Genomic DNA, 19,219 nt, shown 5'->3' on the forward strand with positions numbered 1-19,219 from the left:
ATGGCATCTCGACATATATGATGAGTAAACTAAGCAGATGGCGGTGCAACAAAGTAGAAGAAATGCAAGACAACATATGCAAGATATCCGCAATCAATAAAACATTGCCAAATTAGAACATGCACCTTGATGGGTGAACATGACAGGCCATCTGCCTTTGACTCCTCGAGATTAGAATAGTCATTAGGATGATATTCTGAACAAGAGTCAACAGGTGGGGAGCGTATGAGTTTCATTGCATCCAGAATGGCACTCAATGCCTTGGTGCCAATTTTGTAAGTCAGTGCAGTGTTTAGCTTCAAGAGTGGACTGCTGCTAGTGAGACACAAAGCAGCTACACAGATCATAGTGTAGATATAATGGGAAAACCTTAAGCATCAGAGTAAAATCAGCAAAGTGGAACTTGCTGGAATATATGTGCTAGTATTGCCGGTACGGCTAGAAAGGCTTCGGATACCAGCTCTCTTCAAGTGAAGGTGCGGTACTGTTAATATCAATGTAACTCTCAAAGGCGACACATCTCCCCGCATTTCCTTGCTATTCTTATAGGATTCAAGTGGGCAGGCCACTACAAATCCCATTCCTATGTTTACAAGATCCTACGAATCAAAGAGGCTCAAAGTGTCCATCACAACCGACCGTATAGACCTCTACACTGCAAATGTCCCTGCTCATCTTCAGTACAAGGAACATACTGTACTACTATCGTACTCCCTCCATTCCAAAATATAAGTCTTGGCAGAGATTTCCACTATGGATCACATATAGATATATACAGGTACATTTTAGAGTGTAGATTCAGTCATTTTGCTCCATATGTAGTCCATGGTGGAATCTATACAAATACTTGTATTTAGGAATGGAGAGAGTACATATTAAAGAAGAACGGAAGAGGAACATGGTAAAGAAGAGCCAGCAGATTTTGGATAATAAAATGTTGGTTGCGCAGTGCCCACACATGATGAACCAGAGCGCATTAAGAATGCAACTCCTAGCTGTCTCTCGACCATTTCAGGCGGTTGGATGAAGATCCTACGTCTCCTAACCCTTCTTCTTCCTCGTCTCTGATTCTTCCCATACAGAACACCGCACGGGCCGCCGGCCGGACCACCGGCCCCCATCGCCCGTGTTCCTACGCCACCCCCACCCCCACCCCAACCCCCACCCGCGTCAAGTTTTCTTCGTTCGGCGAGGCCCCACAACCACCCGAGCCCCTTCGATCGCACCGGCGAACTCCGGCGAGCTCTGAAAAATCGACCGACACAATTTTGAAATTTAGTCTACTGTGATTTAACTAGTGTGGAATATAAAAGGGGGAAACCATAAGCATTGCAAGTATGGTGTTGAGCGTGCCATGGCGGATCTGAAGGTGCAAACCGGACAAAGGCAACTTCGCAACCAAGACAAGAAATCAGAGTAAAGTAGTGGCGATCTATTTTCTTGCTGCGGTAAATAAGTTGAGCAGATACGAAAGAGTACCGCCTCTGGTGTGGCGCCATGTACGCATCTGCTAAGAATTTGACGGTGCTGTGGTAGCAATGGCTGTCGGCGCGTGGAAGCAGATCTAGGAGGGTAGACGGTGGCCGCGGGGCGCGGTGGACGAGACTGTCGTAGGAGAGGCGCCGGCAAGGTGGACGACGGCGGGGATGAAGCAAGAGGATGGGATGCAAGGATCCCGGTCCGAAGCTGTGGATGAGAGAGGCCGATCTCTTGTAACGGACGACGGTGTCGGGGTATCAGCTCCGGCATGGTGGAGGAGGACGTCGGTGGACGGGGTGGTGGACGGCGGCGAACGGAGGAGGGTGGGCTGGAGAGGGTGTTTTGGCGCCCACAGAGTACGAATGGGGAAAAGGGAGGTAGAGAGGAAGGGGGGAACCATGTATTCAGGGCGCGCTTGTCTCAAATGCGAGGAAATTTACAAACATAGCCCCCGTTTCAAATTCCTACTACATCACAACAACACTAGTCGGTTGGGGATATGACGGTAATCTAGCATACACCGTATATTTGCCGACGAGAGTTTGTTTTTGGCACCCATCGTGTATGAATATGAAACGGGGAGGGAGTCGATTTCGGCCAAGGACACACTGTGTTTTGGCGCCCACCGTGTATGAATCCGGGTGAGAGGCGGTTACGTCACATTTGGGTGAAATTACAAACCTACCCCTATCAAAACCTATAGAAATCCAACATATAGGCTTTGCGTGGCAGGGATAGGCAGTAGTGATTTCCATCTCGCAGATTTTGGTTTCGGGCGGTTACTGCGACTTTCCCCGCTTCATTCAAATTTTGCAGAGTGCACATTTACCATGCCAACTCAATTCGAATCCCGTTTGTATTCTATTTTTTTCGGGCGGGATCCATTTTCAATTGGAATTACATTCTATATACATAATTTTTTTATATATATACTTTCAAAAGAACAACAAAGAATTCTGCTCCTTTACATGTATAATATGATTTACAAATACAACAATCTCAAAATCTTAAGGTTGAATTCGAAAAAATTTAACCAAATTATATTCTACTAAAATGTATGGATCAGTAATATCTACATATTAAATAACATAGATGTGCGTAAATTCATATGAGTATGCATGTTTGATAGATCAATTTTGGTTCGAGTATGGATTACATGTATCATCATCTCGAATTCAAATATTTGAATCCCTTTTTTGTTCACTCCTTTCACGCCCATCTCTCTCGCATGCATGCTCCTTCAGGTAGCTATCACTCTCTTTTCTCCAACTCACTCGCACACTCACTTCATGTTGCTCCTATCCTCGCAAACATGGTCTCTCAATGTCTCCCTTGAGAAGTGTCACACTCTCCCTATCATTATAAATTACACGGTTTTCATTATCTCTCATGTCTCTACTGTTCTCTGGTATCACTCGATACCTAAGCTTTCTTTTTCACCGCCAAACACACAGTCTCCACTCATCTTTCACTTTGTCTTTCTCTCTATGGGATTCTCTCACACACCCTATATGTCTCTACATATGACTCATACCACTAAAATTACTCTCTCTATCTCTCCTATAGACACAACATTTGTTGCGGTCTCCTTTTCGTCTCCATCCCAGACTGACATTATTCGTTTGTTTACCGATCAGACAACCCCGACTACTGTCTCCTCTCTCTCTCACACAGACACACACACAACTCCTACCACTAAAATGTGAATGGAAAACGAGATTTTGTTATACCCAAACTAAAAAGGACTGGAGGGAGTGATTGCTCTGACACGGACGCGACCTCTCATAGCGCAGGCATTGAACCGGCGCGCCGGCCAAGAGGGCCGCACTCTCTGTAGGCCCGACTGAGCATGCCTCCTCGCCGCGTGCAACCAGCTTAAGACTGCCCCGCCTGCCTTCATTGAATCCGTGTGTGTGCCGGCAACACGTCCTTCCGCGAGCCGGCAGGCATTTTAGAACACACAAAATGACTAAAATATAATTAATTTACGCATGGTCTTGACTTGTTGTGCTCGCACTGGTAGCAGGAAGTAGTATAGGATTTTCTTTATTTATAACTCTCCTCACATTTTTTTTGGCTTTGAAGTGAATCATGGTTGTGGACATTATGTATGAATGTGCAGATATCTATGAACATGAGTTTGATGTGGAAGTTGAACTTGGAATGTCGGGCTTGCGCGTGAACTATACCATGTCCAATGCTTCGTCTGTTATTGTTTGGAAAGTAATTGCTGTTATTACATGACCCAAAAAAACATTTTGTGCCACATCAAAGATGCACGGACATCACAACAGGCATGCTGACTAGATAAACATTTGAATCTAGCTATTATGAAGGAAATTTTGTATTGACAACAATTTTAGATAGCAGGAGACACCTAGCCTGCTCTGCCCCTGCTAGCTTATTTCTGGCTTCTTCCATCTCTTCTTTGGCTTGGGTGAAGAGAGCATCTGATTGCTCTTTTCGCTTCTTCAGGAACTCAGCTACATTCTCAAGGGCTGCTGCACGCTTTCTTTCAGCCTTTACTAATGCCACGAGGACACGAACAACTGACGACTCCACCTGGCTTGTGTGTAATCCAGCATCATCTGGGAATTTGCACCTTGTGTCTAATCCAGCATCATTAGGGAACTGACACCTTGTGTGTAATCCAGCCTCATTTTGGAAACATGATCTCGAGGTTGACCATCCTTCCCTCCTCACAGGAACTGCATCCTAACATGAAGTTACTTCTTTTTTAGATCAATACTCAGAGCAACCTAGATCCATTTAGTAGAAGCCAGATAAACAGAACTCGGAGAAGTGAATTCAAAAGGAAAAAATAAATAAAAACAAACTACAAGGTGAGAACACACACTTCCTACATCAAGCTAAAAACGAAAGCATTAGGACGATTAAGACTCTTCTTATTACACATCTAAGAACACCACGCTTAAGAGAAACAGAAACTACAACATATACACATCGAAGAACACGAGGCTACACGAAAGTAATTGAAAGGGTGTTACTTACCAAAGCTCGTTTTACAGGTTCGGTGCAGCTCCTCTTTAACTTGCCACGCTCCTTGAAGATGTCCCGAATATCTTGTGTTTGATCTTCATTGCTCCTCTGCATGTTCACACTCATGGTTTTAAAATCTCAACATGGCAAGAAAAATATACTACTAGTAATACTCGCGCATCTTGTGGGCAACATTAAAGCACTCGTCTGCCATGTTAGAGCATGTCCAACAAGATAAACTACTCATACAAATGCATCTTGATGCGTGCAACGCATGGGCATTTTGCTAGTTCTAAAAACCTTTCCATCATTTGTGACACTACTGGTTGCAGATGAAAAACCTACCCAAGCACAACGCGATACAGGAGCGACGCACAATTACAAGCTGATATTCTGTTGGACAATGGAGGCTATAACCAATTACTATTACGGGAACAATAGCACCCATGAAATTTGAAGGGTCGGTATGAACAAAATTTGAACTGCACATGTACTGCTAAGTGATTCAATACACACATTACCAATCGAGGAGGAGAACGATGGTCGCGGCGACCTCTGTGAGTCATGGTCGGCAACGAGAGTCAGTTCATTGTCCATGACGGTGGTACTTCTGCGCTTGGCGTCGGCTTCTGGGAAGCAGATACGAGACCATGGAAGATGATGCCGGGGAAGAGGCTCCGTGTACGACGACGACGGTGGACCGGCTCCAGTGCGGCGTACGAGGTCGTCGATGAGGCAGATGCGCTGTGGTGGACGAGTGCGCCGATGTAAAGGGGAGGAGCACGAAGGCTGCGGTGCCGTGGAGAAGTCTATTTTGCAGTGGGGATAGAAATTGGGGAGTATTCAGGTGTACTACTCTGGGTGCCGGGGTGGGGTTCGCTGGGTAGGGTGAACCTGAAGTTATGAAAACAGCCCCCTACCAAGCGTCATCCGTAGGCCTGTTCCGAAGGCTATGATGGTAACTTCCCACTGCTTGAATCAGGGTCGCGGGAGATTTTCCCACCGACCTCAAAATTTTGTGACACTGGACTCCCCGTGTGGCGTGTTGAGTGATTCGGCTAAGCAACTAGTGAGTAGTAGTAGTAAACTCTGCATATTAGGTTTGACCGAAGTCAAACTTCCTAAAGTTTGACCAAGTTTATAGAAAAATATAAACATTTACCATAACAAATATGTATGATGTGAAAGTACATTCAATAATGAAACTAATGGTATTTATTTGTTATTGTATATGTTAATATTTTTTGTTATAAGCTTTCTGAGAGTTTACAAAACTTGACTTTGACCAATGCTAATACGCGGACTTAAATAAAAACGGAGGGAGTACACATTTGTTTTCTTAGTTTGTAGTGAACTAATCATTTGTTGAAATTGTGAAATAAATATATTAGGCTATTGACTTCGAATGTAATGGTCTATACAATTCAATAGTTACAATCATTGTCGAATCCCAAGATGTATACAAGGTCTATAGTACTTCACAACATGCTCAAACTCACATAATCCCAGTCAAATGAGAATCTAAATGCATTTCATAGTTATTACTTTGTAGGATGCAACAAGAACAACCATAACTCTACATCAGCCATTATAGAAGCAACATTTTGACATATCCCAATGTGTGAATGAAATGTGCAGAGAGAGCTTTTGAAGATGGAGCAGATAGGGCGGGAAAGATTGTATATATGTGGACGAGGGAGTAGGAGAAAAACCTAATGAGACAGAGAGAGAGAGAGATAGAGAGAGAGAAAGAGAGAGGAAGAAGTTAGGTTTGTGAGAAAGATGCATACATGTAATATACATGAGATGCGTGTGCATCAGGATTCTGTATACGTGGAAGGAGAAGAGACAACATGTTTGATGAGAGAGCAGGAAAAACATGGACGAGAGGGGAAGGATCTCGTGGGTTGAGGGATTGACAATTTTGTGCGGGGGAGAGAGGGATTGGTAATTTTGTGTGTGTGAGAGAGAGAGGGTGGGGGGAGGAGTCAGTCAGCCGTCGTCACATCACCCTGCTTCCAAATGACCCTGCATTCTCTAGCGCGGTGTGGTCGCCGTCTTCGATCTGCTCGTTGCCCTCTTTGAAGATTGAGCTGTTGTGCATGTTGGGGTGCAAAGAAGCACAAGCGAGAGTGGTCGCCGTATAACCTTGGATGGGGATGAATTGTGTGCTCGGGGGAGTGTGTGTGTGTGTGTGTTGTGCTGCGTGTGTCGCTCTCTCTCTGTGTGTGTGTGTGCGTGCGTGTGTGTGTGTGTCAGATATTGAGAGAAAACAAACCTAAGGAGAGAAATGGGTATTCACGAAGAGATTGTGCGGGCCTTGAGGTGGGCAGGGGCCTGGTGAGGGTGTCAAAATGTGCACGTTGATGCATGTGTTGCATGCGACCGTGCGAGGGACAAACGAATTGAGAGAGATGGTTGTTCTATTACAGATGCTCCTCTCTCTGTCTCTCTCTCTCTCTCTCCCTCTCTCTCTCTCTCACACACACAAGTAAACTAGACGACCGTTCTCTCATGTATACACAACGTATCGGCATCTGTCTATGTCTCACTCATGCACGATCATTTGCACATTCACACCTCTCTATGTGTGTATCATACGCACACCGTCTCCACATTGCCCTTCCGCCACAACACACATATGGACACATACACACGTTCTCTCTCAGTCACGCACACAAAATCAGTATTAAAAAAAACTAGGGCACACCTAAAACGTCCAAATCCAAATAAACACGAACTGGAGCTAAATTCAAATATATGGAAATATTGCAGCGTCAAGAACTTTCACAGGAAAAAAAGTTGAGTAATATTCGAGGATTGTTTTCACACACACAAAAAGGTTCGGTGGATGTCCTTTCAGCGCGATACGGTGACGCACCGTTCGATCGACCGCGCGGCCGCGGTTCACACGCTTGCACATGATTCCGTATCGTGGCCGTGGTACTAAGGCTGGTCACAATGGGTAAGAACATAAGCTAGTAACTAATAAAAGCGCTGCCTAAGTCTAATGTTTACGTGTACTAGTTCGGTTTTATTTTAAGTTTGACCAACCTTATATATAAAACTAAAGTAAGCTCCCACACGTGCACTCATCAATATGCCGCCGCCGCTATTGCCCATGCCGGCGCCCACCTGCTCCGGCCAACAATTTCTCGCCCATCACCGCCGTGTCGCCGCCATCCCTGTGCCATGAAGCCGAAGGCTCGCCCGCTCACGTCGTCTGCAGTCCCTCCTCGCGATGCCGCCGCGCTGCCAAGCACGCGAGCAGCTGGTGGAGCCGCGTCTATGCACGCAGCGTACGAAGAGGAGGACGAGCGCGTGCTCCAGCACGCCGACGAGGAGGAACTAGCGTGTCATTGTCATCTCCGCCCGTGCGGAGGAGGCGCGCATGGTGGCTATCGCGGCGGAAGCCGGTCGCGCGCGCGTCGAGCCCGCAAACAGGGTGCGGACGCGGAATCTACCTTCGAGACCTTGAATGCCACGTGGATCCTGCAATCTGAAGGAGAAATTTGGGTCAGTCGACTCATGTGATCCGTTTGATGCAACATGGATGGCTAGAAGGGCTTCTTCCACCTCTTCTGCCGTCTTCTTCCTTCGCTCCGTCGAACTTCTTTCACAAATCGACTGACCCAAATTATACTACTAGTACGAACATATTAAGTATAGTAGGAACACGAAGATACGAGCAGTAGTACCAACTGCAAGAAGAACAGTAGTAAGACATAGTACTAGCACTACTGTACGTACTAAAGAGTTCAAATAACGAGAAAGAACATAAACATAGTTCTGCTGGGGCCTCAGCACAACACACCCTTGAAAATAAACTAATAAGCAACTAGTCCGCTTGACACTACAGTAGAACCAACATGAGCGACGACACTGCCACCTACTTGGAGTCCGAGTCCACGTCCTCGACTTCGTCCTCGTCCATCTTCCTCTTCGCCGACGGTTCTTTGCTTGAACCGGACACCGGGCTCTGCTTGTTCATCCAACCCTTGTAGATATTTAAACAAAGGTAGGCATCCATTGCTGCATACATGATGTGATCTTCATCTAATGTCTTCGACTCCCATGCATGATGAAACTCGTGATGAGGTTTCTTCAGTTTAGCGTACGAAGGATCAATCATGGCTGCTGCCAGGGTCATCATTGAAGGTTGAGAGGAGGACACCAGGCTTGCCTTCTGGAGATCGAAGGGTTGGCCTACAACGAGACCTATTCGACGCAGGACGTCACTGTCATTCTTAAAGCCTACAGTAACGAATTTCACTCTTTGTCCTTGAGGAAGTTCTTAAAATCCTGGCACTCAACGTTGGCATGGCATATGTGGTAGACCAAGCAAATGTTATATACGCAAACCTGGATCACAGTGGGCTTCTTCCTCTCTTCATCCTTTAGATCCTTCTCTCGTCCTAGGACTGTGGTGTACTCAACATCTAGCCCAGCGACCCACTCATCCGTTGAACTGTTGAACATGCGTAGGAAGTGAGCAAGCCATGCTTTCACCGTCTCGGATCGACGTGTGTAGATGACGATGAATTGATCGCCGGTGATGGCTCTAACCTGGTACTCAGCAGCGACCATGGAGATTTGGGAGGCCATGGATTTTGGAGGAGGGTTAGGAGAAGTTGAACTGTTGTACCCCGCAAAAAAACTGGGAGCAAACTAATGTGAAAGGATGGGACGACTGGGAGTGAATTGTTGTAAGGTAGAAGATGGGGACGAGTAGGGCATGCGAACAACATGGGGTTGCTGGCTTGCCCGGTGGATAAACGGCTGCAAGCCCCCAAAGAGTTCTCGAGAACTATGCGGGACCCACTAGATGTCATGTCTACTAGACCCATATCGTAGGCCTGACGGTATAGCTTCTGCCTGTTCGCATGCCATGCCGGCGCATGGATGTAACTTCACTTAATTCCGTCAAACGTCGCGCCTCCCACGACCTTTGCCTCCCTCGCGCGCTCGCGCCCTTTGAGACTTCGACCGGCTATAAATGAGCAATTTGTTTTGCCTTTTTTTAGACAAGCAATTTTTTTGCCTACTCCGCATGCATGATACTCCCTCTGGTCCTTTTTACTCCCGTCAACCGTTTGCAAAGTGTTTGACCAAATTTATACTTTTTTGAACACCACCTTATATTAATTAACCAGCCACACCAGTACACTCATTCGATACAATATTCACCACACAGGGCGGTACATTATTTACAAGAATACCATCTAATCTATTGTCAAAGCTATACTTAGCGATTAAGTGTGCCACCTTATTGGCCGAACGACTAATCTTTGACAATTGAAGATTGTTGATCAACTTCGAGATGCTCAATGGTTTCATCTTCAGGTCACGCATAGCAGACCTGTCAATGCTTTGACAAGCATCAATGAAATCCCACGACCAAATTTATACTAAAAATATCAATATCTACAATACTCCCAAAACACTTAGGCGCGGTGCATTAACTTCTACCTCGTTTCTGGTTTCTTGACATATCAACCAATAGGAGATGTGGGTGTGCATGCTTTTAATGACTTGAGACTACCAAACACGACATGCAGTGGTTAGTTCATTGCATGCAATGCTATTAATTAGCAAATAAACATTAAGATCTCTCGTTTTCCCCTCCTCCTTGGTCATAGTGCACAATCAAAGATGACTTGCTCACCTAGATGGAGGGAGTATTGATTATAATGAGTACTCCCTCCTTCCATCGATATAGGGCTTATTGCGTTTTTCAAGACCGCCTTTGACTATTGATAAAATTAATACTACATGACATGCATAATGTGAAAATTATATCATTGAAAGCTCCTTTCACATACAAATTTGATGATGTACTTTGTGTAAGTTGCATGTCATATATTATTGCTCTAACATTTGGTCAAAGTTAGCCTCGAAAAACGCATTAGGCCCTATATAGATGGAAGGAGGGAGTATAAGAACTACGTTCTATAATGAGTGTAAAAATATTGATTTGACATTATGAATGTTGACACATTGTGGAATAGTTTTTGAAGTCTGCAAAAGTACTCAACTAGTGTTGTCGTTCTCCTCAAAAAATGTGTTTACCAATGCATGCATGAACTCTAGTTACTCTAACCCCCTCTCTTCTTTAATTCTTTGCCACATCAGCATGTTTGCTATTCGCGTGTGCATGATACCAGCTAAGATACCACCATTATGGCCAGCCTTAATCATCACATGCAAAAATTTAGTGCACCTTGAAATATGAACATGTGTGGGGCGTGTTTGTTTTTAATGACTTGAGACTATACCTAGCCCGGCATGCAAGATGACTTATTATGCACCGTTACCCATACCTGCAGGAAGCCTGTTCGTCTCCAAATTTTTTTCTCTCCATGTGTGGAAACAATATGCCTGCCAAACTCTCCTTCTCCCTCCGGCGGTCCCACCACTCCACCCCACGTGAAAAAATCTGCATGCATGACTCTCCTCCCCCCACGCTCGTCCAATCCGTTGTGACCAGCAATATTTCTGCCCCTTTGCTCCCCCGTAATTTACTCCAACAAATATGCCCACGTAGCTGTTACTTAACTGCAGGTTCATTCGGTCACTGACATATGGGCCCAACAGGGGTCTGGCCCACATGTCAGTGACACAACTGGACCGGCAGTTAAGTCAGTGCGGCTCAGTCCATATCTTACGTAGGTGTGTCATTGCTCGCTATAAATACTACGCCTCCCACGACATCGCTATCTCCTCCCCCTCACGTTCACGTTCATCTCTATCTCCTCCCCCTCCCTCTCACGTCGACCACCATGGCATCGCCCCTCCCAAGCCCTAGGAGCCCCTCGCTGCACCGCGCGGACAGTCATGCGTCGCCATTCCGTTCCTCGCCGCCACTAGTCGAGGAGGACGCGTCGGTGTTCTGCTCCTCGCCGCTACGCGACGCGTCGCCGTTCCGTTCCTCGCCGCCAGTAGTCGAGGAGGACGCATCGGCGTTCCGCTCCTCGCCGCGACGCGTCGAGGTAGACGCGTCGGCATTCCCAATCTCGCCAGCACGCGCGCCAGAGGACGCGTCGGCTCCCCGCTACGAGGAGAACGCCGCGCCGCCCGCCGAGCCCCCCCAGCCTTGAGGAGCTTTGGAAAGAAATGGATGTCGCCTTGTGGGAGGCTTTGCCTCCAGCAGAGCGCGCCAAAATTGAGGCGAATAAGAAGGCTGAGGAAGAGAAGTGCACCATGGAACAAGCTGCCTGGGAGGCCTATGTCGCGTCCGAGAGAGTCAGGCAATTGGCTCTTTGGCAGAAGGCTCGTGCGAGGGCCGTGAGGGTGGCGGAGGACACCCATGCCAACGCTCTGAGTGCAGTCGGGCCCAAGCGCCTCATCTACGCTTGTGGTACGTGGACCGGGTGCATGCTTCTAGCAAGGAGGAGTACCTGTTGGCGCCGGATCACCACACCGGTGAGATCACGCTCGCCCGCCGGCAAGCCGCCAATCAACACCTCGCGAGTTGCGAGGCTGAGGAAGAGGCGTTGTGTCGGCACGCTGGGAAACGATCGTGCACCAGGGCACTCGTGGCTCGCCGCAAGCGCTCCTGCGAGCGCCGTGGCTTTTAGGAGGAGTATACTTTTTGTTTCGTAAGGCGATCTCATTAGTTTTGGGACGCAAATGATAAATCCCGAACGTTCAAGAATTTTTAGCGTCCTTAATTAAGTATGTAAAAGGGAAAGTTTGGAAACCTTGTGTATTCGTACGCATTTTGCAAGTACGTGCATATAGCACATACTTTACTATATACTATCGCAGGAAAAGAATTCTATGAGACCAGGTCTAACGTGAGACCCATCCTGATGGATGACATGTGGCATTCACAAATCACAAAGCATCCCCCACCCCCACTTAAAATCAGGGGGGAGAGATTAGATGCTTTGTGATTTGTGAATGCCACGTGTCATCCATCAGGACGGGTCTCACCTGCTAACCGTGAGACCTGGTCTCATATAATTTTTTTCCCACTATCACACTACACGTCTCTCTCGGTATATGCTTGCAGACTGTGCTACTCCCTCCGTCCAGGTCAATAAGTCATCTTCGGTTGTGCACCATGACCAAGAAGGAGGGAAGACTTATACACCTAGATGGAGGGAGTACTACTATTACTTATGTACGTGCAAATGCACGTTTTAACATTACGATGCAGTTTTTGTAAAAGTAGAAAAACAACACTAGTCAAGCTTGTGAAACGACTCAATGCAAAACAAATGCAAAAATGCTCGTTTGATTGTTTACTTTTAGCTTCCTTCTCTGTGGTTATTTCTCTGTCGTACTTTATATGGAGTATCTCACTGGTTGGAAAGACATGCAAATTCCCAAACCGCTTCCTACACCCTGTATCTCACTGGTTGCTAGCGTTGACGTTGTCGCCCATGTCGTCGAGGATGAGGTTGCCGAGGTCGGGGAAGAAGTCGTCGTTCGCAACTAATCATGTGGACTAGCATAGTAGTAGGATACAGAGTAGAAACATGAATTTTACCACGATTTCGAACAGGAAGGGCAGAAACACATACGGTGCAACGGGAGCAGCACCGTTGGCGTTGGGGTTGTCGCCCATGTCCAAACACCACGTAGACACGGTCTTTGAGCATGGTTCATAGTCGTTCCATGCTCGGGCATTGAAGTTTGTAACTATTTTAGATTAGAATATACTACTCCTCCGGTGCTAGTAGTAGAGCAGAGTCCTACTCTACTACTCTACTCAAGCAAGTTAGGGCATAACATTGTAGGGAGTACCAGTACTGTGATCACTCAAGCAAGTTGTCTGGCATCGACATGACCCTACGCTGCTGGTATGTGTCTTGTAAGTCAAGCGGCATGCTGTAGTCATCATCACCTGTCCACTTCCCGCAGCACATATTCGCTTCTCCATCTTTGACCACACATAATTTCGTCCAATGTTCCACCCCTGCTAAGGCGCCTCCCCCCTCGTCCGAAACCCAAGCACTAACAATGGAAGAACCAAGCAGCGTCCGCTGAAAGAGTGGCTGGAATTCGCTCCCCATAGAGGTAATCAAGCTCATTGTTTCGTGTGTGGACAATCTCAGTACCATGCCGCTCGCCGCGTGCTTGTCGGGGCTGTATCGTTTACTCAAAGCCCTCAGGCCGGAGCTTTTTAAGCCAGCTCCTTGCTTGCTGATGCCGCCTGATCTTCAGAAATGGCGTGTCATGCAGTATAAGATCGTAGGGTGGCGAGCATCAACCCCCTTGTCTGCGATCCGATCCCCGTCAGCCTCAACTACATTAACGGTATGTACTGGGTCGGCATGAACACGTCTTGGATGGTGCTCGTTGACGGTCGCAGTAGCTGGATGCTCGTGGAGGTCTACACCCGGTGATTGATCCCCCTTCCTTCGATTAACACTGCACTGCTTTGGCACCGCGGCCCAGAATACTCGGAATCTTACAGTAGCCAACATGATACCAAGTTTGATTTGCTCAAGGTTGTAATCTACCAAGTGCCCACAAGATCTGCGAATTATAAAGACTTCAGGCTAATTGCGTTCTTCAACCGCGGTCTCGCCTATCTGACATGTCACTATGGTAAGTGGATAAATCTGCACATCCATCGCAGGATCATACAACCTCCATGGTTCTCTCATGCCATTGAACACAAGGGTTTCATTTACGATGTCGACTCCTTCTATGGCTGGACGTATTGCTGGCCTACTCCAATCATTGCTACAAACGGCTGTTACAGCAGTATGTTACTTTCCTATGATATCATGATGGCTTGCTTATATTACTGTCAACATTTGCTGAAAAAATATTCATGCTCATAACATGCTGTTCTTAAGATTGACAAACCAAGAGCCCTTTTTTATTTGACTCCAACTTGATATGATGTTGTAGGCCGCCTGGTGTCCCTACCCTTCCTAATCCCAGAACCTTTCAAAGAAAAGCGGCATGGCAGTTGCATGTGGTTCCTGGCTCGATCAGACAACGACGAAAGATTGATGATCGTTCGCACGTACCGGACGTGTTGTTTCGCGGAATACAATCACAGTCACTGCAAGGTCTTTGAGCAGGATCCCAGCTTCTCTGGGCCTTCAGGAATTTTTGTCTGGAGGCTGGTAAGTAGCCTTGGTACACGCTCTCTATTTGTCGGACTGAATTATCCGATTAACCAGGAGATAACCGATGGCAAGGATCATGATGGCAGCGCGATTTCATTCATCAGGCAAAACTATGTGTACACAGCGTACCATTCGTCTCTGCATGCACCATACCCTGATATGTGCCGCCACACTCTGCAGCCCAAAGTAGGAGAGAGGGTCGCAAGTATTAGACTTCAACCTACTAGCTGGAGTTTCCCCCGTCAGGCACCCATCTGGTTCAAGCCGTCAGCCAATCTCCACAGCTTAATAAATAGTAACGTCTAACTGAGCCAGTTAGTTAGATGCGTACACTTGGTGTAGTAGGATCTTTATTTAGTTTGATGCATACACTTGTTCTTTTTTGGTAGCCCTTTTGTAATGATGGCTGATGTTTGGTTTGGAAGAGAGAGTTGCGTCTTCACTCTTCTGGCCTGCTTACTGCTTCTGTTGCACCCCCAGCCCTGGTTGCTGCTGCTGCTATTTTCAATGTACAATCAGTAGTATATTTCGTCTGTTGGTTGAATAAATGTGTTGTTAGAACAACAAACACAATGTTTTGGAAGTCATTGCACGGTTCGATCCTTTAGTGCCCCGTACCGTATGTAGCGCATACTATTTATCGTACAGAAAACATTTTTTTGAAACTCGGAGCACATTTTCCACTTGTTGATAACATGCAGCCCACTGATGAAGGCCCAATAGAGAAGCCCATAATTAACTGGAAGGGGGGCTCTCACATGAATCCGGCCCAGGTACATGCCCATGGTCCCCTAAACATAAATAAGTAAATAAATAAATAAATAAAGCTAAATGCTCATGCACCAGTTCTTTGGGAAAATAGGTAGCCCAGTATTTCTTTTAGAAGAATACCCAAGCTAGGCCTATTTGTTTTCTCCGAATTACTGGGCTGCAAATCTTTCAAGACGAGGAGGGATGCATTCCGGCTTGGCTTAAGAGTATGGTCAATGTCTGTTAAAAGTAATATCAAAAGGGGTTGAAAATTCCAAAAAAATTATAGCAAATGGGATATAAGTTTCTTTTTTTGTTTTTGTTCTTCACTGATATCTTATACGTATTTCATTGGACTTAACATGACATAGTAATAATTTATTTTTAAGTTTGTTTTAGTATGGCTATTAATTTTTGGATTAAGAATATTTCGTTCCCCAGCAAAAATTTGTGAATTTTCAAAATTTACCACATATTTAGTTAATTTTTTGACCCTGGTACTGACCAGAAAATGGCCAGCAATTCTAAAAATGGAAAACGGGCTGCAATAAATTCAATATGAATTAGAAAATGAGTAAAAATTATAAAAATAATAGCAAATGGGCTGTACACGCCACATATTTCGAGGCTGACTTGTTTATGTAAGGCTTTGTCAGTGAACACACGATTCTAGCAGCAGTTAGTGTTGGATGTCCATCCAATGGCCGACGTGCTTCTTCAATCTATGATCTTCCTGCTCCAGCCACCTAAACTAGCGCCAGCGGGACTGCTTGCTCCCTCCTCTTGTGGCCCGCTGTGATGCCGCGCAGACTTCCCCGGCCCACCCTACTCCCTCCGCTGGCCTGGCCGCACGCAATCAACTGCCTTCTTATTACGCGAAAAAAAATGATTCCTCCCACTGACATCTGGGGCACACCGGTTGGGAGGCTGACCTGTGGGCCTACTAAGTTGACGCGTACGCAGGGCTTGTCAACTTAGTCAACAAACGATTCTAGCAGCAGTAACCGTTGGATTTGAATCGAACGGTCCTGCTGCTTCTTCAATCGCTGCTCTTCTTGCACCAGCCGCCCAAACCAGCGCCAGGGAGACCGCCTGCTCCTGCCTCCAGTGGCCGGCTGTGCTGCCGATGAGGCCTCATCGCCCCCTACTACTCCCACCGCTAGCCAGGCCCTGCGGCGACGGCAGCCTCACACCACAGCCGAACCAGTGAACCATCGTACTCCTCTCCGCGTGGGCAGCCACTACCACGTCTTCCCAGGCTCCGAGTCGTCCCCTTCCTAGGCCTCACCATCCTCCACCGCCTTGGTGCTCTCGGCGCGGCGTGGTCAACGTGGTCAACAACATTCCATCGGAAGAGTACTATACGTGGAGAGGCTGACAGCTGGGTCCACGGCCACAACCCAGTTTTTTTGTGATTTGCCAAGTAAGTCGCTTTGTCAGGCCTGTTGGGCTGCAAATCTTTTAAGACGAAGAGATCTTTCATTCGGCTGGCCGAGAAAATGGCCCATCAGTAATGAGAAATGGATTGTACATTTTTAAAACACATCAAACTGGCAATTAGTTTCAAATATCTTTTCTTCATTTCGAGATTTGAAATTACATTAATTTTATTGCATGGAGAATTTGTTGGATTTTACATTGATATACATTTATTTTTAAAATCAGTTTGAATGTGAGTCAAAATTTCGGGATTAAAAACAGTTCGGACCGTACCGAAATATGCAAAATTTCGTATAATTTTTTAACCGTGGCCACAATATGGGCTGTAATGCTAACAAAAAGAATATGGGCTCCAAAAAACCTTAATAATTAGCAAATGGGCTGTAAATTATTAGAAATAATGGCAGATGGAAAGTATGCTGTTTGCCACAGATTTGAGGCTTTCCTAAAAGAAAGGTTGACGCACAAGCAGTGACTGTTGGATGGCCATCCAATGGCCGTCGTGCTTCTTCAATCTCTGCTCTTCCTGCTCCAGCCGCTCAAACAGGCGCCGGCGGGACTGCCTGCTCCCTCCTCCCCGCGGCCGGCTTTGCTGCCGCGCAGGCCTCACCGCCTCACCATACTCCCATCGCTGGCCTAGCCATCCCTCTACTCACCCACACCTGCTGTTATTCTCCGGTGACGGCAGACGAACTAGTAAACCCTCGTACAGTCGTACTCCCCTCCGCGTGGGAAACAACTGCCGAGTCTTCCCTGCCTCCGTGTCGTTCCCTTCCTAGGCCTCGCCGTCGTCCACCGCCCTGGTGCTCTCGGCGCGGCCTGGTCAACATGGTCAACGACCGACATGCATCTGAAGTGGAATTTACGTGGAGAGGCCGACAGCTGGGTCCACGACCGCACGCAAGGAAATGCTTCCTTATTACGTGCAAAATAATGATTCCTCCACCTGACATCAGGGATCCACCGAAAGGGCCTCTGTATTTCGCAAAAAAATGTTACCGCCGCTGACAGCTCAGACCCACTAGCTATATGTTCGCACGCAAGGAAGTGCCTCCTTATTATGCACAAAAAAAATGAATACTCCCCCTGTTAGATGGGACCTAGTATAGTGGTAGGCTGACTTGTGGGCCTACTAATTTGACGGGGACGGAGGGCTTTGTCAACTTAGTCAATATGCCCGATTCTAGCTCCAGTGACCGTACGATGTCCATCCAATGGCGGTAGTGCTTCTTCAACCTCTGGTCTTCTTGCTCCAGCCGCCCAAACCAGCGTCGGTCGTGCCTCGTGCTCCTGCCTCCCGTGGCCGGCTGCGATGCGGCGGAGGCCTCACCGCCCCCTACTACTCCCACCGCTGGCCAGGCCATCCCTCTACTCACCCACACCCCCTGTTATTCTGCGGCGACGGCAGCCTCACACTGCAGCGAACCAGTGAACCCTCGTACTCCTCTACACGTGGGCATCCACTGCCGCGTCTTCCCCGGCTACGCGTTGTCCCCTTCCTAGGCATCGCCGTCGTCCACCGCCCTGGTGCTCTCGGCGCGGCATGGTCAACGTGGTCAAGGAATGGCTTGCATCGGACGTGGACTGTACGTGGAGAGGCTGACAGCTGGGTCCACGGCTGCAACAAGGAAGTGCCTCCTTATTACGTGCAAAATAATTATTCCTCCACCTGAAAGCAGGACCCACCGGACGGGCCACCGTATTTCATGAAAAAAACGTTTCCCCTGACTTCTGGGACCCACCAGCTACATCTTCGCACACAAGGAAGTGCGTCCGGGCAAAAAAATGATTCGCCCCCTGACTGCTGGGACCCACCAGCTACATCTTCGCAGGCAAGGAAGTGCCTGACAGTCGGGACCCACCTAGTTGAAGCGTATGTAGCATTGTCATTCTGGTCGCGAACATGTACATACATACTGGTCGATGTAGAGGCACGCACGTGTCGTAGTAGAGGCGCGCACTTGTCGTAGTAGAGGCGCACACATAGCATTTACACGTACGTACAACGGCCAGGGTGCAAGAAAGAAAATACGGCCACGTATGTGTACATACGGGCGGGGTCTCGAACGCCTACTCGCGCATACTATCGCCAGGGCTCGTGTACATGGCTGAGTCGGAACGGAGAAACAGCGTCATCGTCGTGTTCATGGGGAGGCAACGGAATGCGTCGTGTTCATGGGGAGGCAACAGAATGCATCGCGTTCATCGGGAGGGCTTGGACGGAACAGGCGATGGAAACGAGGCCTGGTGTACCGCAGAACGGAGGAAACGGCCTTGTGTTCGACCGGCCACGTTCGAAACGGGATCCTGTTGATCGGGAGGGGTCTGGCGTACCGCAAAACGGAGGAAACGGACCTCCTACGGTCGAAACGGGGGCCCTGTTCATCGGGAGGGGTGTGGCGTACCACAAAACGGAGGAAACGGACTTGTGTTGGAGCGCTACGATCGAAACGGGGGTC

The sequence above is a fragment of the Triticum dicoccoides genome, chromosome 6A (genome assembly GCF_002162155.2).
Source record: "Triticum dicoccoides isolate Atlit2015 ecotype Zavitan chromosome 6A, WEW_v2.0, whole genome shotgun sequence".
Lineage (NCBI taxonomy): Eukaryota > Viridiplantae > Streptophyta > Magnoliopsida > Poales > Poaceae > Triticum > Triticum dicoccoides.